The sequence below is a fragment of the Rhea pennata genome, chromosome 12 (genome assembly GCF_028389875.1).
Source record: "Rhea pennata isolate bPtePen1 chromosome 12, bPtePen1.pri, whole genome shotgun sequence".
NCBI lineage: Eukaryota > Metazoa > Chordata > Aves > Rheiformes > Rheidae > Rhea > Rhea pennata.
This window is the reverse complement of record NC_084674.1, coordinates 9,920,046-9,946,675: the sequence shown is the minus strand read 5'-3', so window position 1 is coordinate 9,946,675 and position 26,630 is coordinate 9,920,046. Positions and strand designations below refer to the sequence as shown.

General features: G+C 41.6%; 1 protein-coding gene across 2 annotated transcripts in view; it reads right to left on the bottom strand.

Annotated features, from left to right (window-relative positions):
- FHIT (fragile histidine triad diadenosine triphosphatase) overlaps positions 1-26,630 on the bottom strand; it is a 592,682-nt gene that overhangs the window by 187,203 nt on the left and 378,849 nt on the right. The window lies entirely within an intron of this gene.

The following is a 26,630-nucleotide window of genomic DNA, read 5'->3' as shown; positions in this document are numbered from 1 at the left end:
TCCTACAGCTTGGCACTCCTGAGGCTTCTCCACAATTTTACCTGAGATTTTGGTCTTCTATTTCTTTTTCCCAGACACCCAGGGAGGCTTTAAGTGGCAGGCTGTTTTCTCCCAACTGCAAAATTTATTATGCGTATTCACTTATTTTCAAACTTCAGAAACATTACAATTTAAGCCTGTGGCACAGGCCTGGCAGGTTCTTAGGGTAATCACAAGAAGTGACTCATCAACAGAAAGTTACTTTCAAAGTCATAACTTTCAAGCACAGCTTTCTTCTCCTGAGGAAGAGTGTGAAGAATTGCCTTTATGCATCCTAAACTGAGGGCCAATTATTTATACAGAATCAGGTAGGCTCTTTTCAAACACAAGCATGGACTCACAACAGGCAGCATTTCAAGTTTCCTCAAGGTTTCCTCGAGATACCTTGGAAGGCGTGAAGAGAGGAGCTCAGACCGTATTCCAGGTGATGAGACACCCCAGAATCACAACCCTTTCCCCTGCTACTGGTGCTCCCCCCACATCACCCGCTCACTGCTTTTTCGTGCATCAGAGACCTAGCGCTGCGAGAGTTCCTCGTGCGAACTCCCACCATGGAGCACCGTACTCGGAAAAACGGCAATATCAAGGCTTGCATGTAACAAAGAAAGGAAAGAAAACAGCAAGGCACAGACAGGTGCCACAACGTTAAGCACAGTCACATTCTTTTAAAACAAAAAAGTGCCTTTTTTTAGATGCCACGTAAGCGATGTTTTCACAGACTGAAATGGGATCAAATCCTCAGACAATACATTGTAGAAAAGCAGGCATCCCCACTGAACAGTTCTCATTAAAATACTCTCCTCTACCAATGCCAACATTCCTCTTTTAAAGGTGGGAGGTGGGAAACAGTTTTCATTTTCAGGTGACCTTTTTAAAAAATCTTTTCTATAAAATATTAAAAAAGTTGGGGAAAAAAACACTCCTCTTTCTGTGTTGATAAAACTGCAGGTTAATTATAAACCTTTGTGTTTTTCATGTATTAAAAGTAACACCGCGCAATTCTTGCTGACTTAGGATGAAAAGAAGAAAAACAAAACTGAACAAGCATAAACCCACAACTATCATTACCCATGTAGTCTCACTACACAGATGCTGGGATATTGGTTTGAATTGTGCAAGTATGAGAGAGGAAGAGACTGTGATAGATTAGTAGATAATATCACACACTGTCACCTAGCAAATGGTGATCACTGTGCTCATAGGCAGCCGAACAGCCACGCTGATATCCAGCAGCCACATAATTATATTTCAAATTAGTTTTCTGCAATGCAAAAGAGAAAATAAGAAAGCTCATCTGATGTGATCAAGCTAGCAAAAAAGACCTGCGTAATATACTTGGTTTTCTGGTCCAATATTATGTATGGAAAATGAGGTTGTACAATTTCAGTTCATTTCTGAAGGTTCAGGGTCATCTTATTAGGAACAACATATTTACTGTGATCCTGAAGAGCCGATATTGATTAGAATGTAAGTGTTTACGCTTGGTTCTAGGATCCCTCTTTACCCGCACTGTTCTAATGAGCCATGAAAATAACTGCATGGCCGAAATAGCCCTTGCAACTTCACTGTCATCTGAACATCAGGCACACGGGGGGAACACATTTCCAGCTACTGGGGCTACAGCAGTACAGCTGGAGCGATGCCGGAGCACCAGCGTGGAGTCGCTGCGGTGAAGAGCTTAGCAGAGGTATCATACCAGCCTGCCACACACGTGTAGTTACTGAGCTAGCCAGTTTTGGTGCTCCTCTTGGCATCCTTCAGCATTGTCCAAAAATGTATAGAAGGTGGCAGCATGGGTGTTGCCAAAACTGGAGTTTTGGATGAGTTCACATTGCCTGCTTTTGCTTGACGCAGATTAGGGCACTCTCCTTACCGTAACGCCTACCACAGTTCTTGGTCGATGCTTTGCTAGAAAAAGAGCACTCGCCTGTGCACAACGAACCCAGAAACTGAGTCGACAAGCCCCTACTCTGGGTGAAATCAGTTCGAAGCGGAGGGACGTGAGAGCTCCCTTAGGCTAAATGTAGAAATTCAGAATACCGAAATTTAAGCCTAGGCACTGGGTCCAAGTACCTCCCTGCATAATGGCAGCTGCACAAAATAAATGAAGGAAATACATTTTTGCTAATTTCCTACTGTTTCATAGCATGTTATTATTTATACTAGGAGTGAGAAATGTCACTTTTGTGCATAAGTGCAAGCTGTAAGAAAGTGGTATCTTTTTAAATGCACTGCCTTTATGAACGGTGCAGGCAAGCACTCGTCCTACTGAACTCAGAGGCAAAGCTGCGGCTTTCCATCGGACCAGGGTCTGACCCATGCTTGTGAATCCTGTCACACAAATAAACTCTGCAAAATAACAACACAAGGCTGGCAGCTCAGGGGCACCATAAGGCTGATGGGAGCAGAAGGCCTTATTTCATTTTATTTTTGAAGCATTTAAACAAGATCCTGTCTCTTTCTTTCTGCTTCCATTCCTTTTCTTTCTCCCACTTCTCTCTGCCCAGAACCTTCCTGTCCATTCATCCTGCTTTACTCCATCCCGCATCTATTTCTCTGCTGTCAACTGTCAATTTTCCTTGACTCGGACCCCCACCCTCTCACCTTGCGATTGCTTTTTTTGAATAAGCACTAATTCAAGGGTGAAAAGACAAGAAAGGAAAAGGGAAAGACACAGGGAAAAAAAAGCAGCTGAATATTGCTGCAACTGCAGTTTATAACTCATTTCTATAGCTCCCCCTGAATCCTGCAGCATTTTCCAGCCATCAAGGAGTCACGGTAAAATATAACCCCAGATTATGAGGGTGGGAAAAGCAAGTGGCACAGAAAACTTAGTAATTCTCATCTAAGGACTGCAACTACCCACTGGCAGCAGGATTGCAGTGACAGTCTGTGATTTAGGGTCCTTGCTAGAATGTACGATGGTGTTATACCAACTAATAAAGAGTTGCAGTAGGGATGCGCTAATTATATTTTTCCACTTCAGCGTGTACTGAACATTGTAAACTATCATTTAGTGTCATTATTTTAATGATATATTATGTTGATAATACAATCTGTGTTAATTCCCAAATGTGACATCTAGGGAGAAAAGCTACTCTGATATTTTTAATGTCGTTTCTCATTATCCCTAAAACAGAAACTACAACAGTCACACACAACTCCAGAAAAAGCATTCATTTAACAGCATAGGTACCAACTATAATTATTTTGTAAACAATCTAGCCCAAACCAGTTGTAATCTCTGTTATTTTAGTAGCAGGAAAAAAGCCAAAGAAGAGAGAAAAAATATATTTTGTATAGCAAGGCCTACGATTAAGTGCTTTATTTTAAGGCATCTCTCATCTTTTGCTGAGAGAGGGCAAACAGTCAGCAGTGTATCCAGCACTGGCACAGAGGGAGAAAGGCTATGCATTTTTGTATGCCGGTCTCAAAGATGCTAGGACATCAAAGCATAACAAAGAGAAACCAAAATACATAATTCTAATCACGTATATTCCCCATCATATTAAGCACTATCAGACTCTTGATACTTTAAATGGCATTTTTCTCCCTAGGCTATTAGCCTGCAATCAGCAAGTAATCGTTATCTCTGAAATTCCAGCTGAATCAAAAGACGGGTATTTTCTTATATGCTTCGGCAATGACTCCAGCGCAGCCCAGGATGTGATGACAGCCCAGGCAGGTATTTACTTACTGCTTTTTATATTCCCTAGTCGGGTATCTCTGGACAGCTGCAGAAGCAAGGAGCCCTTTCTGGGCTCACTGCCCACAAACTATTGAATTAACTTCCCAAGGGCAAGTTGGGAGTGTTTATTATTCTTGCTATCGTAACTACCTTGTCTTCAGGTAGGTACCTTTACCTACCTTGATGTTACGCACTCATGCTTAATGTTCATACATATACCTAATAGAAGTTTAAATGAATGTGACAGTTAAATAGTAGTATCTCATGTAGCAAAGACAGGAATTTACATTAAGGTACATGCAAATATGGGACATTATGTAAATCATACTTTACAGTCTAAAGAGCTGCTGATCTTCCACTGGGAAGAGGAAAGACTTGACAGGTTACATGCTTCCCATCACACATGCTGCTTCAGCATAGGCTTGTGATAAACAAAAATTATCCCTGAATCATCTTACCCCTCTCCCTCATCCCTTGTAAGCTTCACAAAGTTGCACGTCAGATTTAAACTGTAAACACGGTTGAGAGATACAAACCAGAAATTCTAAATGTCTAGATATTTAATTGGTCCTCTCAGAGAAAAGTCTCCTGCTTGCCAAGAGGTTGACTGACTCCCTCTTTCCTAACCCTCATGAAACAGGAGTATCTACCTTGAGTAGAAGGGAGGCCTGATAGTGAATCGGATAAATGAATCAGGTCCAGGATATTTAACATCTTCCTCTGCCTCCTCAAAAAGCAGCCAGAGGAGCACAGATCCATTGCAAACTGACAAAATACAGCATCTGATAGACCCCACTCACTTTCAATGCAAACTTCTTGGCGACAGAGCCCTTCTGCAGGAACAGATTCATTCAGTTTTTATCAGGTCATTGAAAAATGACTTTCTCCCAGCCAGAGAAAGGCAGAAAAGTTCAAAGGGAGTCACAAAGCACTTACTTTAGCCATTGCTGGCAGCAGCTACGTTCATCCACAACAGAAGACGGGTCTTTGCTATCACAACCAGCAATTACTGGATGCGTGTTCCAGCCCCCAGGCCTGGAGAAGGAGCTGCTCTGAGCAATGAGAGGCAGTTACCCGATGAGGTTAACTACTGTGCACAAAGACAGGCGAGCACAAAAAGGAGAAGCATTTGCAAAACAGTTTGAGATGCACATTCAGATTTTACATATTCAGAGGATATATGAAAGAATGGGTAAGGCCACAAAGTCAAAGGCAAGAATTTGAGCCTCACTTCAGACTGGCATCAAAACTGCTCCGTCAGTTGGCCATAGTAAAAACAGAGGCCTAGCAGAGAAAGATTTGATCTAAATTCCTTCACTTTTTCCCGTGCTGTCCTATTTTTACCCCAAATCTACCCTGCCATAGGGAAGATGTGAGAACTTGCAGGTTGCATAACCCTGAATTTTCGCAGTGTTATTTAGCACTGGTATGGCTATAATTGTGATACACTGAGAACATTAGCAACCTTTTGCAGATCTCACACTCCTGCCCAACTGGTGTGATGTGCTCGTGTTATAACAGCTCAACGTGCTGCAGCCAAAAGCTGTCAAGAATGTCATCTCAAACGATTTTTCTCAATACACTGTCCCTTGTTTAGGCCGCTTTATCTTGTGATCAGAGCAGGAACCTGGGACTCAAGGTGTTATTCACAACCTTTCTACTTCTTTATTATGACACTGGGAAAATCACTTAATCTCTGTATCTCGGCATCCTCAGCTGACAGACTGATACACTAATACCTAACCCAGGCAAGTGATCAGAGACTTTGGAAATGAAGGACAGGTGGGTGGTACCTCTTTACAGGTAAATGAATTATGCTAATCAGATAGCCTGGAAAACCTGATCTGTCATAAGCCTATCTAATGATCTTGGCGATCCTGGTCCTACTGCAGAGCAGTCAGCTGTACTTTCCATCAGCTTGCTAATGCCTTGAGGCTAGAGTAAGAACAAAATGTTTCCCAACAACTGTACTCAGACAGAACAGCAAATGTTCTTAAGAAAAGATCCCAACTGTAGTGTCCAGACCTTGTAGAGCCTAAGAAAGGACTAACAACAAATGAAATTTCTCAAAGAGAACCATCCCTTTTTCTCCCTCCTTCTCTGAGCACCGCTGACTATGTGTTGTGCCTGTGGGGCGATTTGTTTGAAGCTCTCTGATTTGTCTGCTCTGTTCTCAGTCTTCTTGACCCCTTGGGAAGCTTCTCCTCTGCCAGGTGTGTAATCGAGCCCAAGGGGAGATCGAACGGGCTCACCTACCCCCTTATTGGTCTTATAAAGCCCAAGGGGCTCCTTTTCCCAAGCTGAGATTTGTAAAATAAATCAGGAAAGGGCTGTGAAATAAAGGCAGTGAAGAGAGGAGAAAAGCTAGAACATGTGATTGAGGAGGTCTGCTGCAGGCACCCCACTTTTTGCAGAAACCCAGCAGCCTCTGCAAAGATTAATTTTAAGGAAAGGGCCAACAGATCTGAATATTTTTCAGTCATTTGCAGTCTTCTCTGTCTGCACCACATGCATCACCTGAATGTTCTGGCTACAGACAACTCTGGGGCCTTTTTCTCAATAAACACATTGTCTGCCAAAAGTCAGGAGTACAGCCATATCTTATTAGAAAGAGCTGACAATAAATCCCTTATCTTTTTTAAGATCCAAATCTTGCTCCACCCCACACTATTGAACCTATTGATTTCAAAGTAAACAAAATTCTTTGTGCAGATCGGCTGAAAGGTGGATCTTGAATTCAATCTAAGTGTGCGGATACCATGATTTAAGCAATAGAAAAACAACAGGCTAGGGAATCGTCCTGAAAAATCTGCATTCAATCAAAACATATGCTAACTATGCATGATATTTGCTATATTGGGCAATGGCACTATTTCTACAAATGAATTTAACTCTTCTCCAGAGCTGGACCACTGTGAAGCATTTGTTCATTAGCATCTAGGAAAAACGTCTGATGAGTTGATCAGCAATTTGTTTTGGAAAAAAATTGTTACCCATTTCAGATCATCATTGAAGAAACTGCTTTTCAAATCTACAACATCTCAGGCATACTAAATACATGCTAATGAGTTCAAAAATGTGTAATGACAATGTTACTTCTATGGCTAGCCTGGAATCAAGTCTGTTTCTTTTCATCAAAGGAAAATAGGATTATCAAGTGCACTAGGAGAATTTTCTTTACATGATTGATGGGAAGAAAGAGTAATCACCTTTGAAGTGCCACTACATATAATACCTCTCTAGTGTTCTCTTTTTCTTCCTGACATCCATGAGTAATTGAAAGTAAAGAAGCTGCTTAGTGTGATCAATGAAGCCCAGATGACAGCCTCCTTCTGCAACACCTACCAGTACTATCAGGTGACAACAACATCATCTTTGATACCTTAGAGTTGACACAGGGCAACATATTTTTGAAATTCCAGACTTCATGGTTTGGCAGGTCTCACATTTCTGCAAACACTAATGACTTGTATTGGGTGCTGCTCTGTAAGCACCGAGGGGTCTGCACTTTGTTGGTAACAATGCTGGAAGTTGGCTTGGAAATCAGAGCAAGACACTTGTTGGGTTTGTACTGTCTCATACCACCAGGCTTCTGCTATGGAAAAGCCTCATGACCTTGCTTTCATGGCTGCTGAACATATGGGCCCCTTCTGGCTGCAATGGAGGGTGCTGAACCCATCATAAAAATCATCTGCACCATGTGGCAAGGACAATTCTCCACAGTACATCGGTCAGGCAAGGCTGGGCACTAGCACACTCCCCATAGTGCATGGGATAAATACACCAAAATGAATGTCTTCTGTTGGTTACAAACACTGCTGATTCGATAAACCAACCAAATTGGGATGCAGGGCCCAGGTAGTCTGGAGCTCACTCATTACAGATTTCTGAGAGGTTAAACTGCCCAAAAAATACCTGTGTCAAATCAATTTTGGGTTGCTTCACATTTATCCATTAGCGTTCTCTAATATTGTTTTGGTATTAACAGCTTAGACATTTATAATGAATTAAATTACCGTTAAGTAAGGAAGCAGCAAAACAACAACTGCATCTCTTTCACCGAATTCTTTGCAAGACGACAGGCTGCTCTGAGCTGACTTCCCCGAGAATAATTCTCATAGAAGATAACCTACAAATCAAGCAACTGTGAACAAATTGTGACTGGATTCTGAGCACCAGGAAGGAAAAAAAAAAAAAAAAAGGCTCTTACATACAGGGCCTCTCTTAAGAAAATAAAATTAAATGCAGCTTTATTGAAGTTTCAACCACTTGGATCAGATCTATTGTTTCACAGTCCCAGGCACTGCAATTGAAGGTGGCATGCCAAGGTTAAATCACAGTATTGACAGCATCTTGTGTCAGACACCTGTCAAAATGTAAGAAGGAACCTGTGAAAAGAAATAAGATGCCAAAAGCACATCACAATAGAGATTTTCATTTTCATACATCATGATTCGTAAGTCACAGAAACCGTATACCCATGAAAACAAGGTGGCAGCTACATGTCAACACTTCCTGCCTGGCAGAAAATTAGACTGGGTCAAACCGTAACGTGCCGCCCGCAAGCGCTCCGGGAGGCTGAGTGCACCCGCGCGGGGCACGAACCTACACGGGGCAGCGGGAAGTGGCAGATTGCTGCTCTGCTGGGAGGGCTGCCAGGGCCCATCCATACCCGACTCAGCTCCCTCGGTCAGGTGCGATGCGGATAAAACCAACCGACTAACAAAAAAAAAAAGCCTTCTGAGAATAATCAAAGGCTCAAGAACACGTTTAGTTAATAGGAGTCCTGTCAAAATAATAACTGGTCTAGGGCATTCGGAGTGGGGAAATGAGACACTTGTGAGAGGAAGATGGAGAGTTTCAAAACTGCAGATGGGTCCATGGATACGGGAAGGAAAGAGGTTCAGCGCTGTAGCACTGACACCTTTTAACAGAAGGGGATTATTTTATTATCTTTCTTTGTAATTAAGGTGAAGTGACTTTCATGCAGATGGGCTTTCTGAACGTTATTCAAGCTACCAAATGACGCAGTCACCGAACATCTTTAATGCCACGCGCACCTCTTGGCTCGCAAGCCCGCTTCAACCAATTCCAGCTTTACAGCCACAAGCAACCTCCAGTAAAGTACGTTCTCCCTTCTACATTAGCTGTATTTATATGAGAAAATTAATGAATACAGTGACCACAAGAAGTCTGTACATTAGGCAGAAGAAGTACTCATCTCCATGCAGATAAAGGCGGTTTTCCTTCCAGAGCCCAGTCGTTTCCTGGTTTGTTCTTAAACTGCCCTGATCTGCTGTATAGGCCAGTCCTGAAACGCCCTGGCGGTATTTGCGTGGAAGTCCGCTTCTCGACGCTGATTTCTTTACAACTGCGAACGATACTGTCTGTTCTCAACTACCTATACGGTGCTTTCACAATGTCACTCCTGCAGGCAGGCCAGGGAGTTTATAGCCAAAGCTTTGCAAGAAAACAAATAACATTTTCCTGTTGTTATTGATTGCCATCTATTTTCATGACACATCTGTGACTTTCAGCGACTTACACAAAAAACCCATTTTGCATTAATAATATATCTGCTCCTGTTATTTATGAACTTGATAATTTAAGAAATGCATACTAATAAAACAAGTCTAAGATATTCTACAGTGAGGAAAATATTAAATGAATATTTTTATATGAAGGGCCACAAAGCAACACCCAGTAAGAGATGGATTTGTTATTTGTACACACACACACACATACACATCGCATACATGCATGTATCAGTGTATATACCGCATGTTCATTCCTTTTGCCTTCTTTTCCTCTCTCCCATTAAGCATTTCAGCAAACTGCGGCCACCTCCTTTGCCAAAGAGGGCCAGTAGCAGGACTCAGCACCACTCAGCCCTTCAGAGGTGCACAGAAGATAAGATTTGGGACCTCAGGCTTGACCCCACCACAGGCAATTTGAAAAGGACAAAGTTATCAAGAGTGGTCATTTCCCAAAGGCTCTTCATGCTTCTGCTGCTGGCAGGACTTAAGAGAGATCAGCAGCAAAACAAGAATTACTTTTTACCATTTTTTTTTCCCTTACAACTTCTGAATACCTCACTCAAATAAACAAATAAATAAATAAAATAAAGAGGCTTGCTGTGCTGGGTGCACACACCTAACGAAACACAGGCCCTGCCAGAAAGAGTCTGCAGCCCAAGTGCCTCTTTCTTTACATTGGTCGGTCTCACTCTTGGCTGCAGTCAACGTCACATCCTCTCTGTTGCACGCTGCAAAAATGTGTGACATTTTCAAAAATGCCTTAAACTGTGACAACTCTTAATTCGTGATATCTCCAAAATTTATTCGTATTTCTATCTGTCGCACTGCTTTCCAGTCTAGTGTTTATTCTTTAAAGTAACTCTGCAGGAGAGGTAGCCACAGGCTTTTGCTCCTCCGGAGTTTATATTCCCAGCAGTGCTGGCTTTGGCCCTCTCACATTCGCTGCTGTCTGAGGCAGTACTGCTAAGCTAACTGGTAGCTCGCTCACTAACTCATCTTTTGCCAAAAAGTTCAGAACAAAGGCACTGGGGTGTTGGTTCTTGCATTTAAAATTGCAAGAGGTCAGACCGTACGTGACCTTGTGCATCTACATTAGTCATCACTTCGGATGAGCTGTAGGACACTCTAAAGCTGTGCCCCGCTGCGCATTTAACAGTAGCTGCAGCACAGAGAAAATACCCTTTTATCAGAGTTATCCTGAACTATCTTCCAGTACTCTGCCTTTTATAATTAAAACATGCTAGCCAGAAGGAAATGCGACATTAACTAGCATTCACAACATGCCTTTGAGCAGAGATTTACAGAGAACAACTCATTTTAAACTGAGAAGATACTCCAATCCAAACGGGAAGTTCCACAAAACAAGAGCAGAAGTGCACAGGGAGTAACTACAACTATTCGCACAGACTGTTAATGTCAAAGGCAATGAAAATAGAGTTGTGCGTTCCTGGTACAGAGGGAGCAAGGGCTCTGCCTGGCACAGAGCTGCCAGCTCTGCCACCAGCTTGCTGGGTGACTCTGGAAACCATTTGCCCGCCTGCATCTCCCTTTGCAGAGAGGTTCCTGATCTCCCCCTCCCTGCTAATATGTATCCTCTTTAAAAAAAGGCTTTAAAACCTCTGGCATGTTATAAGCCTGTATATCTGAGGCTGGGGACCCACGTAAAGAGCTTTTCTCAGCCAGACCAGTCCCCTGACCCAGGTTGCCGTGCTGTGCCGAAGCAGCACAACGGGTGGCACAGAGGTGAGAACAGGAGTCAGGGGAACATCAAGGACTGGAGCCATTAAGCTGGCACTAAATGTGAAACCACAGTTCAAGAGAAATGAACGGGGCACAGTTTCAGTAAAACTATGAGACAGAAGAGTTCAACAGGCAGGCTGCTCCGGGGAAGGCGCAGGCGTCGAGCCTGCAGCGCTGCGCATATTCTGACCCGTTTTACGCGCGCAAAAGCCTGGCCTGCTGCTTTCTGCCTTTAAAAATCAGGCACCTAAGAGAGCAGCCTCATCACTCTGGGGTCACCCTATAGTCTATGGAGACATCATTTTAGCCTGAGGGAATATCTCTGTTTCTCCATCAGCTATGGAGAAAGTCTGGTGTGACTGCACTGTGGTCTGAGGTGCCTCAGCTCTGAGCCTACTGCTAAGCGGGACAAACCCCTAACCTAAACACAACTGAACGCTCCTCTTCCCAATTAAACAGGAGTTTCTGGTGATGCTACGGAAACCACTGCTTTTCTCTACAGACTCAAAGCTCCATTAAATACCTTTTTTTTTTCCCTCTTTCTTCAAGCTGAACTCTTTTCCCTACAATGTTGGCACCATTTTGAAAATGAATGCTGATGGGTTTTGCTCTTGCTCTTGACCTCAGATGAAGCTCTCTTTCTTTCTCTATTTAGCCCAGCCAAAGAGATAAATACTAAAGGTGGCTTACAAACACAACTGTCTGTAAAAACTGTGAAGAAAAAAATGCTTCTACTCTCACACTGGTAGTGCATAAATAGTTAAAGCAATAGTTAGATGCAATATTTAACATGTTATAAATCTGGTGGTTCCAGCCTCACATCCCAAGGCAAATACTATTCAGCTAACCCCTTCTCCTTCTAGCCCTAAACAACTGCATCTCATCCTCAGTCCTGATAACATGCAACCGTGAAAAAACAGAAGGTGCTGCAACTCAATCACAGAGCGTTTCCTTAAAGGACAAGTCACTATGCTTAGAAAACACGTAACATACTACAGCCAAGGAAAGCAGCAGTGGTCCCTACCCCTTAGGTCCTTTGGTTTAAGTTTTTGATTTTGAAATACATCTACAGCTCTAATTGGACTATGGTTCCGCTGCCTTTTTCTTAATCACTTCACATATATCCATTCTCTCCAAATGGATTAAACTGATAAAACAGGCTGCACACCTACAATTGTGGGAAGGATATCATCTACCAAAGTGTTATTTGCATGCATATCATGCTGTCACAAATACAAAATAAAATGTGTGTTCCACTAGCATGTAAACTAAATCACAAGAAGAAAAGAAAAAAGGAGCTAATTAAAATACAAAGGTGAAAGACTAAATAAATAGAACAAGTAATGAGCCAGATGACAGTGTTCCTTAGGCCATTACAAGGAGCCTACTTTTTCATACAAGTTTGGCAGAAGCATCCATCACTAATAGGGAGATTTCTGTTTTCTCCTATAAAGGCTTTTGATTTTATTGGCACCAGTCTTACACTTCAAATATACATTACATGGGTCAAATCCATTTTGGAGCACTCCTATATCATGTCTCAAAGAATTTTACCCTCACAATACAAACCAGGACAGTTGCATGCTTGACCTACCTGGAGTGCTACTTACTGCTGCCAGCATTTGCAAAAGCTGGATTTTCCCTTGGTTGCTGGGCAAGGGCTTTCAGGAACATTCCTGCTTTTTACTGAAAACACAGAGCAATTTTTTAATCTTCCTAATGGATGAGAAAAGCCTGAAAATGTACCTGAATGTACCCAGAATGCTCAGAAAGCAAAAGATAAACAGAATCACTCCAAGGTTAGCCTTTTCTCTTTCCTCTTAATTTCATGTTTTATTAAGCTAATTTTATAATTACAGGAGGCCAGCTCCTGCTTCTTGAAAGCCTGAAGACAGTAATACCCACCACTACACTAATTTAATGATAGCTTAAGGGACCTCCCCTTTTGCAAAGAAATTATCAAGTCTGGAGCTAAGAACTTTCTCCGACCAAGATAGGGCAGTTCTCAAGTTAACTGGAACCCCAGGCAAATTTTTATCACACTGAATATGCCCTCTCTGATATTTCTAAGGCTTTGCTTAAGAACTAGGAATTGACTGTACAGGTGGGAGCCTTGAGAGACTCTTTACCTGACTGTCTTCACCCTCCTTTTCACAGAGGATCATTCCAGCAACGGGCAACCTGGCCACAGCCCCTTCCCTGCCGACAGCTGCACGTAGAGCACTGAGCAGAGCAGAGTCCTAGCAAACCTGGAGTCTGCTACGGACCTGGTTTCAGGCTGTGCTGGATTTTTGCCCATATAGATGAGTCACAGGAAGCCCCGTGCTACTGTGCCTCAGAGATAAAACCACTGGACTTGATCTTCCCTTGTATTACTCGTATGCTTGCTACCAGGCAGAGAAGAGACTAAAGACATAGTTTTGGTTATCTCTTAACTTTTTAATATTTAATCAATATCTTCTACATAATATGCTACCTTCTAGATATCCTTGTGTGAATCTCCGAATGTCTGTAGGTAGTTATCCTATTCTAGATCTCTCATGCTTCTGTCTGTGCCATGCATACATACATACGATGTGAAGGCTGACTGCGTTCTGCCTTTACATATTCTGACAACGTCTTCTCACAGGACTCTGGAATATTTCAGGCAAGAGAAGAAAATGGTACTGAAATACAGAAACTTGCCAGTTTGCCTCGAGACCATCCTGAATGCTAAATCCCACAGAAAACAGATGTAGTATGTAGGAAAGAGCGGAAGAGTGACACAGCTGAGAAAAAGACAGTGCACTGTATGCCCAGTGATGACTTACGCTTCTCTGCAAATACACAACTGAAATTAAATAATTTCTTTCCCAAGAAAAAGACACATCGCACTGATAAATTAAGCAAACTAGGAAGAAGACGGCACACAGAAACCTGAGCCATAGGTGGTGACTACTCCAAAGAGGACACAGCTGCGTCATTCTGTAAATGACATCTTGTCGTCACTGTACACCATCACAGCTGAGTAATAAAGGATTTCTGAATTTTAGGCACTGTGAGAAAATCAGCAGGATTTTGATTTAAGTTACACAGATGCAATTTGCAACTTGGCACTTATTCTTTGGAAGACCAGCACCCACTTTGATCTCAATGCACTTTAGGTGGAACAAGTTTGAGAATGCGAACGTAAGCCCGTCCTGAGCGGCGCTCCCACCTTTAGAAGATGCGAGGAGCCAGAATTATGCTATATTAGCTGCGCAGGGTGTAGCTGAGTGCCTGACTGCTGAGAAGCTCGCGGCATCATTTCCAGAATAGTCCTTTCTGGAAGACAGTTACCTACTGTTGGTTTTTTTTATATGACATAGTTGAAATTTCCACCCTTGCTCACTGAATTCCTGCTTTCCCCAGAATGAAACAGTACCCATGAACAGAGTCTTTTTACAGGAAATGTCCTGACTGCCAAATGACATTGTAATTAAGTTCCATTGGTAGGGCTGAGGAAATGACTTTAACTTTAGTGGTAAGGTTTGCTTTAATAGGCTTTCAGCTTAAATCATAGAAGTTTATTAATTAAATCTGTCACCCCTAGGACATCAGCAGCATTCAGTTATTTTACAGAGAGGTAAAATAAACCAATGTCACCTGCTGGCAATCGAAAGAAGCAGAGAATAGAGCCTCGAAATCCTGGTTTCCATATTCTGTCTCCATTAGAGCACTTCACCTCACAGAAGTTTGCTGCCAAACATTAAAATGCCACAAGTAAAGACCACAGCTGCTCGGGAAAAACAATGTACTAGAAAGCCACTGGATGATGAGTTGGGTTCCAAGACAGGAAACAGATATAAAAAGTTGAAGTAAACGTTAAATTGTACTTATTTCAGCTCTGCTAGAGGGGATCTACTGTCTCCCAGTACTTAAATTAAAAAGTCAGCAAAAGGATGTGTTGAATCCCAGATGTTAATTGCACAGGCTCACTGGATTAGAACTGGAGATAATTAATTGCCAAATTTTAATATGCGTTGAACTAAATGGTTGAGAAGATTTCTAGTACCTAGTTCAGAGGTCCAGAAGGAGAAGATTATTTCTCAATATGTGAGAACCCTAGAGGTTAGATTCATCTAAAACGTCTGATTTCAGGAAGCTGGGGAAGCCTGGGTGACTGGAGGAAGGGGCAAAAGAAGAGCTGTAATTCTTAGGTATACACTGCTGGAGCTCAAGGGGCCTCATACATTGCTAAGTTCCTCTAGGTAAGACAGAAGCAGCTTTTCAGCCTTTAGAAATGAGCTGTCACTCTTCACTATGTCTCCTGTAAGGTCACCTATAGACAAAATGCTCCATTAGATTTTGCTTTAAAAACAATTACAGCACTGACTGCTAAGATATCATAATCTCATTCTCCCAGTTCCTTGGAATTCAGTTTGTCAGTTAAAGCTCACAGCGAAATAACATAGTAGAACTAAGAGACATACCTTCTTAAGGGAGAAATAACTAACTTTTATTTTTTTTTAATAAGTCTGCAAAGTAAATAATCCAAGAACAAAGCTAAAATAGAGAATAATTCATTTTATTGTTTCACAATAGTAGATTTGCAAGGTCTCAGTCAAGATGAAGGCCACCGTACTTGCTGTTAAATGCCCATTAAAATCTAAATAGAAAAGGATGGTCATGAGTAAGAGAGTGGCCTAGGACTTAAGGTGTACGTGGTCTACACGGGATCAGGGAATTGAGCCTTGGCCTCGAGTCCCCCATTCAGTTTCTCACTCATCACCCCTCCCCAACTTCACGCACTAGGAAACTACCGTATTACATGTGGCCTACCTAGCGTTTCCACCAACACAGAAAGAGCGAGATTGTTTTTCCCCTCCCCTTCAGGACACCCAAAAGGTATTAGCGAGATTCTCAGGCTTCAGTTCTCGGGCATCTGCTGCATGCTCCTAAGGTTTTATAAGAAACTAGGACTGAGCAGTATAATTTGAAACTATTGTTATACTGATAATGCCACAGCTTATTTTCCTATTACAGGTGACCCAAGGGAAGTAATTTCCTGTTTGATGAGGCACGTAAATGACGTCTAGCTGTGGGGATCAGAAAAACATGCCCCGCAATTAGATTTAGAGAATATTGAGCTGATCTTGGTTTGTGCTTGATATCTTTTGAATTGCACTTCCTCCTCTGCAGCCCCTGTTAAAGGAAGCTTTAGACAGTCTGATATGAAAGTTCACAACCTTGAGGTCATCTTTGATATCAGCCCATCTTTTGATTATCGGTTTAGCTATATGACAAAAACTTTTACATCTGCAGAGGATAGTCAGTAAGGCTACAACCAAGGCTGTCTCAGGAGGGTGCCGGTCTGTCATTCATGTTTTCATTACATCTTGGCTGGATTATCGAAACACGTTGTTCACAGGCCTTCCAGACAAGACACTTCAGAAACCGCAGCACAGGAAAAGAAAAAATAAATGAAGAAGCTGGAGAGATAAGTAGCTATCAGGGAGCAGAGCCCACTGCAGCCGTGCTGGGAGCTCAACGAGAACCTCTGGGAGGGCAGCAAACTGCATTGCTGGTCTTCCACCCATCTCCAGCCCACTGGAGTGGTCTTCCAGCCCACTCGGGCTTTTCATGGATGCCCCCCAGCTCATCTGGTTTTTGCAGTTCTCTGGTTTAGATCCAGAGCTGTTTGTACAGAATTCTTCTATTACAAATTTGACATGAAAACCAAGATATTTACACAGCGCAAATAGGCAGTAATCAAGCAAAAGCCTAGAGCACTACTGAACTAAAACAGAGCGCACGTGCACGAGCACGGGCAACGCTTGCCCCATCCACAGAAGGCTGCCCAGGGAACGGAGCCGGGCAGCGGGTGCTCAGCAAGGAGCCTCGGGCCAGGCAGGCTCGATGCCTCCAGCTGCGCCCGCACCGGCGGGTATCGCCCGGCCCCTCCGCGGGCCGCAGGGGGCTTGCAGAGCTCCTTCCCGTCGTGGAAGTACGACGCAAGGCTACACCGAACAGCCTTGGAGAGCAAAAACTAACACAGGCCACATATAGCCCCAATATAACAACGACTTCTGTGCTAGCACAGTCATGATCGCTCAGACATTCAGGGTACGTTTTTAACGCACAGCTTTACACGGAAGGAAGCTAAGCCATACCTCTCCGAGCAGCACACTACAATTTGGGGATACTTTCAAACCTAAGGCTATTTATTCAGATTTATTCAGCTCTATGTATCCTTAATGGTATTTCAACATCTCTTCCCTCTAAATATTACCTTAGTTTTCATTCAGTAGTTACTTCTGTGATTCTCCTACATATGAAGGGCACTCAGGAATTTACTGTATGTTGTAATGTATTGGTGTAATTACAAAATCTCATTAAGAAGGACTTTCTTATTGATTTACTGGTTTTCTATTCATTAAATTTTACTATAAAAAGGATTATTACTTTTAAAGTCAGCATGCTTAAACACAAATGGAATTATCGTAAGAGCAACAACATAAAATGGAACTATTAATATTAAAACAGTTATAGTTTGAAGATATTCATTTAATAAATCTTTGTGATATCAGCAAGATTGATGAGTAGTTATACAAACGAGGGGAACACGAGAGAGATGATCATTTATTATCATTACAGAGATATAAAGTACGATTCAGTGTTTCATAATGGATGTTAAATTTGATTTAACATATGGCTGACTCATTCTCTGAAAACTATTCTTAAAAGACAAACTCACTGAAAAGCCAAATCCATTGTCTTAATAACACACCTGAACTATCTTTTGATAAGAAAATAGCTCCTACGTCCTACGAGAAATCAGGCAGTTTATGGCAGAGTTGCCACACTATATGCCAGGAGCACTGAACGTGCACACCTCTAGGTTGAAATAACGCCTCAAGCATGCCAAGACAGGCGAGAATGGAAAATGAGCACAGAGCGTCCTCCCCCTCTCGTAGCAAACCCGCGTCCCCACAGCGGTATGTGTCTTTTGCTCTATGCATGCAACAAATACTACTTTTGCCCATGCATAAAGCTACAGCAAAGGCATATCTGAATGTGAACAGGGATGAGACTTTAATTCACAGACTGCCCAGGTACAAGCCCTACTTGCACCTCCTTGGTGTGCAAACAGAGATTGCTTTTCCATACACACACAGGCCATCCCATAATAAAGTAGAATAATCCTTTCCTAACACCAGTGGGCTCTGAATCGAGCCTCTGTACAAGAAAAATTATACTCAAGTAGTGTAGCAAATTCGCCAACGTTCACTAAAATGCATTTCAACCTCTATCAAGCGGCACATCTCATACTGCATTAGCACCTGCTAATGCAACAAGCACTTGCAGTCTTAAACTAGAATGCCTGCACAACAAAATATCCCCAATTCCATATGAATGCTGAGCAGCAGAAACTGAATTCATTAGCCCCACTTAATATCTTACTAATATAGTAAAATGTAAGCATACTATAAGAGAGGCCCACTAATTAAAGAAAAAAAAAGTGACTTGTATTTCTTCATGAATAAAGACCTGGCAGATCTTTCCTCAAGTGTCCCTCTGAAAGACTTGTCGTCTGAATTAGCAGTGTGATTGCAATGTGTTTGAGGTCTTAGTGGCGTTCTGCTAAATAACCACGGCCAAAAAGACTTGCAAAAAATACCTTTATAGATCCATTGTTATTTTGATGTGAATTAAATACAAAACAAAATGGCCTTTCCCTTACATTCTCCACAAGAATTTCTCCACGACATGAGCATCCCACCAGTGAGACTGAATGAAGCCATGAAGCATCTTTCATACCTTCAATACCTGTATCAGGTGGAAAGCATCAACATTTTTCACAGAGGACTCTGCCCTCAGCAGCCCTTCCCTGGCCATAGTTACTTGAAATAATTTTTTGTTCAATTAGGAAAATAATTGAATCAATACCTCAGCGTATCACTGGTTCCTCTCCTCTGAGGCACAGCACTAACCAAATATTTATTTATTTAATTCACCCTACTGTGATAGTCTAGTCCTTGTTAAAATATTGCCAGCTCAAGTCCCAGCAGTATGGTTTACGGGAAGGTTTACTGTTCTGGTGTACCAGGTTCCTGTTTGGAAATCATCCTCATAAATAGACTCCAGTAAAGGTCTGATGTTTTAATTTCCCACCTCTACAGAGTTTTACTTGTTTCTACCCTCTGTCATACGCAATAACTAATCCAGGCTTGCACTTAATGGAAAAAGATTGTTGAGCTGCTCTGTTACCCCTTCTTATAAAAGAATTTACATTTCCAAAGGAAAGGCTTTATCTCATTCTAACAAGTTCTAGGCCTAATAACTGTGGCCTGTAATAACTGACATATTATATACATACATACACACATGCATCTTCTCAAACACTATCTCATTTAAGCGATATGTTATAGACTTGAACATGCAAAGGAGTAGCAGAACCTTTTTTCTGCAAATATTGTAAATATAATCATTTGCTAAAATACCTGTTCACTTCCTCTCTGCAGCCATTTGTTTATTTAGGTAGCAACTGAATCTGCCCGTCGACGTGATGTACCTCTGAGACACTATCACACTTGGCCTGTTTCACCTTTTTTCCTCTCTGCTCCAGGGGAATTTACTTTCTCTCATGTATCACTATTCAAGCAAACTTCCCAGTTACTAAATGCACTAAGGTAGTATGAGAGGAAAACCGTGACAGGATGAAAAGGTTTCAGAACATTTGGCAATGGATGGATATGCAGATAGTCTACTGAGGCAGCAATGATCTGTAATAGGAAAATTCTAGCGTCAGTTTTTAAACCAACCCTTCTTTCTAATTTTACAGACTACAATAGATTCACCAGCTCCCAGGAGAAAGTGAGTGTGGCTGGTACAAAGATGAACAAACCTTGTTAAGCGCAATCATCTTTTGAAAATATATTCCCTTTTCAGTTTGCTGCAGTATGTTTCTCTACTGCTAGTAGTTCACTTCTGCTTGTTTACAATTAAAGGATAACATTCACAGTAGAGTACACCAGTCAAAAAAATCACCTGGCTTCTGCAGGTGATTAAATGTCAAGAAAAAGTAAGGTGCAAGTTAACTGAGAAAACTGTTAATTGCAAACACACGCCAGTATCAACAGCTCTGTCCCTGTTACTCTCTCCTTCCTAGCAAACCACACCAGAAAAAGGACATTTGCAACTCACGTGGAGGCACAGAGATTCTTTGCTGATGCTTTCCTAGATTTTCTATTGATGCTTACTCAATGCAGCTTTTCATAGGTAAATAAACTGTTCGAGGGTAATGCTTTGACTATGTAGTGTGGTGCTGAGAAGAAGGAACTTTAAAGAATTCAATTGCTTTTTCCTAGTTTGGCATTAAAAAAAAAAAAAAAAAAGTCTCCTTCCACGAAGACATGGCAGGCACTTGCAAAAAATCTGACATTTTACAAAATAGATACCTTGAGCTGAATCAGTGTTGAAATAGCAAGTCAACCAGATGATATCATCGAGACTCCCCTAAATATACAGAAACAGTAAACCCATCCACAAGAGTAGCACTAAATCCAATTTGTTGCATATATAAAGATCACAAAGACAGTAATCACGCAAACTGTGGCTTCAGGCACATTCTGTCCCAGCAACATTCATTCCAGTGTCAAACACACTCCAGGTCGGTATCTCTGTACCTGCGTACATTTCTGGACTACAAGATTCATCATCTACTTTGTCTGATGAAAGCTCCATTGTTTTTACAAGCTTTGGAGAATGAAAACATCCCAAAACAGCTTGAAACTATAATGCAACAAATGCCAAGGACTCTCAGTTTATATTCTTGACAACTGCTTTCTCCTCGTGTCCCTTCAGCAGGGCTGCCTTAACTCTCTGTGCACCCAGTCCTCAGCAGACATGAGCACCCCGACTCATGGCAGGAGGAGCTTTCTCACCTCTAAGGATACTCAGGGCTACTACCTTGGGTAAAGAGTTGCAGAGTTGAGCCGTGCACCACATTTGCACCACAGATGAAGTACTAGCAGCCTATGAAAATGATCACAGCACCAAGGGCAGGAAGCACTGATTCTAAGCATACACATTATTAATTAAGCTTCCTCTTTCTCCCAGTCAGCGCTTCTGAAAAGCCTCTGCAAATAGGAGGTGAGGATGTAAATGAGACAAAGCCTTTTTCTGTGTAGCTCCATGTTTTAACTTGATCTTTTCACTCTCTTCTAGCCAAGCTTAAATGCCACATAGATGATTTTCAGAATATATGGCCTTTCTGTTCCTTTCTCTTCTTGGGCTTCCACACTGATGCTATTGTTGAGCACTCAAAGGCTCTTTGTAGCCCAGAATAGCTGTACCAAAGACTTTGCCGTATTCAGCCTTTTACCCAAAACCTGATTCTTATTCTGTGGAGTAGCAATGAGTCTTTTAAACCCTGCATGCTTTCTCAGGCATTTAAGGTTCAAAAGTCCCTGATGTCTAGTTAATCAATACTTTAGGAAGATCTTGTATAATGCTCATTAAAGTCTAATGCATTGTATTTCTTCAACTCTTCTATGCTCTGTGTTCAAACGCTCTGGAGTTTCTCTCTAGCTAAATGGCCTTCTAGTTCCTCACAAAGCTAGTCGAGTTGTTTTCCTGCCCGATTTTCAGTGATACAGCTTAACACCTCAGATAAGCCTTTTGTCCCAAATCCTTCCTTGCCCCATAGGCAATCCCTCAAGAAAATAAGAGCAGGGAGAAGGAGACGCTTTTCAGATATTAATTCCTGGAGCTGCTGCTGTGCTTTTCCCTCTACAGAAACTTGTCGGCTGTCGGAGGCAACAGAGCGCACAGCAAGGACACCTGCACAGTGCTCCCAGTCCCCACGGATGAGCGGCCAGATGCCTTTCAATGACAGTTATTTTCTCCACTTCACTCTTTGAACTCAACTGTGGGCAAAGCCATCGAAGGCTCCTGCCTCTTGCCTGTGTGCTGCCATCAAAGCCAGGCAGAGGGATTCCAAGCGATGCTAATCCAAACGACATTAAATATCATTCAGCCTTTAATCAGGCCTCAACTCTGTGGAGCAGGTTAGAACAAGGCTTAGAACAAGACTTGTGCACCATTTCTGGCTCATCTTCAGGACTTAAGTTGTCCAGACATACAGCTGCTAGCTCCCTGTTCAGACACACAGCTGCCGGTGTCTGCTCAGGACTCCTTTCACCCCAGACTACCAAACCCCTACTCTAATAGCTTGAGCTGCCCACAGCTGAGCCCTCAAGGGTTTGGTGGGTGCCAGCTGCCTTCTTCAGTCAAACTGACAAGTCTTCCTCATTTTTTTGCAAACAGAGAATAGAACTACGACGGGAGATGGAGACTGTGCAGGGCACTAGCCAGCTATTAAGTATAGCCAGGTTCGAGCCTCTCATCTTATTTGATTAAGAGTAGATTAATAAGATCAGGAAGCAGTTTATCCTGTATCACAGATGAACAAAAACATCTGGCTGGGATCTCTACTCTTGTTTCTTGCTTCAGAACAGCCAGAAATGATGAAATTTCAAGGAACACCAGAATTTCCCTTCCAATAGAACAGGCTACTTTGCAAAATATTGCCTCAGCAGCAAAGATGTAGGCAGACCTAGCAGCAAGAGCCATTGCCGGGGGAAAGGAGAAGGCTGCTATGAAGCAGCGGCATAGCACATAGCTGCCTCTTGGCTTCTCCTGTGTCATTTGGGCCATGCATATCGTTGGCCTAGGACCAGAGGGACACATCAACCCTTCACCTCACCTGAGAGAAATGTAAAACAATACAGCACAAGTCCCAATAGTAAAAAATCTCCCTTTCTCTATTCCTGGAGGCAAATCCAAGCCACCTTCCATCCCAATATGTTGGGGTGACATTCAGATAAGTATGCTGTTTAGATTTTCTTCTTAGTCACATTAATATGACTCAAATGAGACCTTGTTAGCTGAAGTAAATTGATAGGAATCTTATAAATTAAAGTCCACATGATTTCTGAAAATGAAGTGATACACTTCATAATTGAGGAGAAGGGATTGTATAATGACTAAACAAGCCTGTGTATAACAGTTATTCAGAGAAGTTAAGATGGGATCTTCTAATCTTTAAACTCAGAGATAGGCTGCTCTCTCCAAGCCTGTGCTTATGCTATCACACACAAGCTAGGATGTCCTAAGTGACCTAACCTGCAAACTACTGTCACTCTTTGGTAGTTGAAGTGTTTAAAATAGTATCTTGCAAGATATATTTAGCTTTTGCCACCTTATCTGGAAAGCACTGCAGGATGACCACTAGCTGATCTCAAATCAAAGCTCATGACAACTGAGATTCATATGTCTGACAACTGAGAATCATGTCTCTATTACCAGTATAATTTTACATTCAACCGATTTTTTTAAAAAGCAAATTTTATATTGCTGCTTGATTTCTGTAGTCATGCAGGTAACAGCTTCACAGTGTAGGTCAGGGTACCTCTTGGTGTGTAAAGACACTTAATTAAAAGACTAGATGAAAACCACCCTTCAGAACCTGATGCACCTGTTTTCAGATATTGAATTCACATGCATGCCCCACAAATCAGGCAAAATCTTAGTTTGATATGGCAGTCAGATTTGGAAACGTGAAATAGATAAACGCAATCTCTACTTCATAACAAATCCAAAGCATTCCCCCAAGACAGCAGAATGATTTCCATTCCATATAACAGAGATCTGCTTTCTTTTGTTCTATGTTATATTAATAATCTGATGTTACAAATTACCAGAGAGGACAAGAGAGAAAATAAAACATATTTTGCTGAAGATGTCTCACTATCCTCCAGTGAAATGCCTGTACTCATCCTGCTCTAATTAAGCAAGGTCCACGCCAATATTGAAAGGAAAGATCCCCAGAAAAAGATCCACATTTGGTAATTATTTATAACAATGTAGTAACATTCCTGGCCTCAGAGAGCACAACCTCCTAATGACAACAGCTACTGCAATCTACTTAGGCTTTAGACACTATCTGACATGCACTGGATGCACATGCACTCTCAGAAGTATTTCAGTGAATTTCAGTATTTCAGTGAATGAAACCACGGTTCCACTCTGGAGCTCTGGTGACTCCGCACTTCGAGAGCAAGTTAGCTCAGTTTTCTGCCAGTCTGGCCCAGAGATAATAAAATAAAATAAATAAAATAAAATAAATCAAGGTGTACACTTTTTGGGTTGTGCCACAGAGGTGGCAACAACAAGAAAGTTCTCCAGACCAAATCCTGCCCTCAGTTATGCTTGCGCAGTCCTTACTCTTCGAGAATAACTGGAATACAAGGCAAGTGCAGATATGCCAACGTCAGCACACGTGGATCAGAGGATACCCAAGACTGGTTTATTGGCAGAGAGGGTGACATTAAATATTTTTCTGACCTACCATAACTTTAAAGCAGTTATGCTTTAAAGGGTCTGTAGCAGGGTCTGTAGCAAGCTACTTGTAGCAAAAAAAGAGGAAAGGATTGCTGCAATTTAAAAACAGAGTAAGTACGGATTTTCAGACACAGTGCATTCCAAGCACCACAAAACTCACCTGGGAACGTATCAGAGCACATCTACTTACGCCTGTGAACACCGACAGAAAAGGCTACTTGTTTGTCTAGTACCCAGCACAGGACTGCTGACTAAGCCCTAAAGAGGGCACAGCACTCATTTACTGGTTCTGTAAGTGATACAAGGAGGAATTCAGTTCTTTAATTCCCCTTCAGTCTTTATTTTCCTTTCAGAACATCTTATCCATAGACTTCCATGGCTCATGGAAGCGAAGATGCCAGCTCCTTGATTTCCTTTCCTCCTAAATGAGGTCCAGCCTTTCTAATGCAACCCAGTGCCAGGTGGAACAGGTACACAAATCTGGGACAAACCATTCTTTGTTTTAATTCTGGAGGGTAATGATGGTTTCCTAAGGGAATGCCTGGGAACATAATGCTGATTGTGTTTAATAGAAAAAAAAAAATAAACCTACTAATTTCTGAGTGCTTAGGAAGTAATTAGTCTTTTGTTTAGATGATGCTTTTAGCTTTCAGTCACATGGAGCTAAATCCAAAGCAACTACTTGAAATTAGTGAAACAGCCTCTTCAATCTGACTCTCCGTTTTCATAATCTTATATAAAAACACTTGGCTAGCAAAAGCTGCAAAATATAAACAACAACAAACTACAATTTCAGTTTGACCAAGAAGAAAAGTTATCCTAATTTTACTTGAAGAGTAAAACTTAAAGCTTTCCCTAATATTGCAAACAGCTAACAGAAATGTGCAGCAATTATTATAGAAGGAGCAAGAACAAGAATGGCTAATTCACCACATAGCTCGGCAGGCTCCTCACTGCCCCCCAAACAGGGGAGCTTTGTAATACCTTATAAAGGAAAAAAAAAAATACTTTTCTGCCACGACAAGCAGTATCTCGTGGCCAGCCAGGTGGAATAATCCCAGGCGCTCTGTTCAATAGGATCACACCCATATCTTTTGTTTTATCGTAATGCTGAGCTTTTCCCTTGCCTACTTTCTATGACCTTCACGTTTCCATGAGACAAGACTAAGTACTATTACCCTCCCCAGTTTCAATTATTGCTTTGATATTTTGTTGCTCCAAGCTATCAAATTCAGTGTGATTCCAGTCTTTCAGAAAGCAGGAATAGGAATGTGATTATTACTGGGAGAAAAGTATGGCACCACCTGTAAAAAACGGCAATAACACTGAAATGCTCTTTTCTAAAAGATGCTGTATGTCACCTTTGTTTAATATTCTGATGGTTTCACTTAGAAAAATTAATACCTGGGGAACAAATAATTAAAAGTGTCTTTCTGGAGTACTGCAAGCATCCCCTAGGGATATTTATTATTCTAACTATTTCCCATTTAAAAATACACAGGTACTAACAACCAACAAATTATTACATTTCCTTTAAATGAACTGAAACAACAAAGATAATTAACTAAGAACATAAGCCTGCCTTCCATATGGTAATACACATCCCAAGGGCAAAGTACTTCTCTTTTAAGGAATTCCCCACAGACTTCTCATCCACCTTGTAAGGGTAATTAACAGCAGCAAATACAACTGAACTTGCTTAATGTTACAATATTCTGCAATGCATTACTTTTTTCATGGAAAATGAATATGATATGCAAAAACAGAGTGCAGGGGTTTGGAAAAGTGAGGCTGTATCTTCTGTGATAGGGCATGCCGATGTGATGCACAGTACGATTTAAGGTCTGAAACGAAATTTAGAACCAAGTTTACATTTGGAGCTATGTCCAAAAAAAAAAAAAAGCCAAAATGGGTAGCATGGTTTCCCAGAGCAGAGTTTATGGTATTTCCTATGAACAACACCCATTTTTGAGGGGAGAGGAACACGTTGGTTAGTAGAAATGTGATATTTAAAATTAGGGGTAGATAAGGCAGACTATGGTTTTGTAACTTCATTAGATGAGGCAAACAGTACACTGAATACCAATGCTTTCTTTGGGAACACAGTGCATATTAAAATGACAAAAGCATCTTGTCCACACTACAAATTTAGTCTTGTTACCCAGTATACCTTCAGCACTTACTGTTAGTAAGAATACTATAAGGAAAAGTGAGATGAGCAGATTGAAATTAAAATGTAACAGCTAAAAAAATGGGAAAGT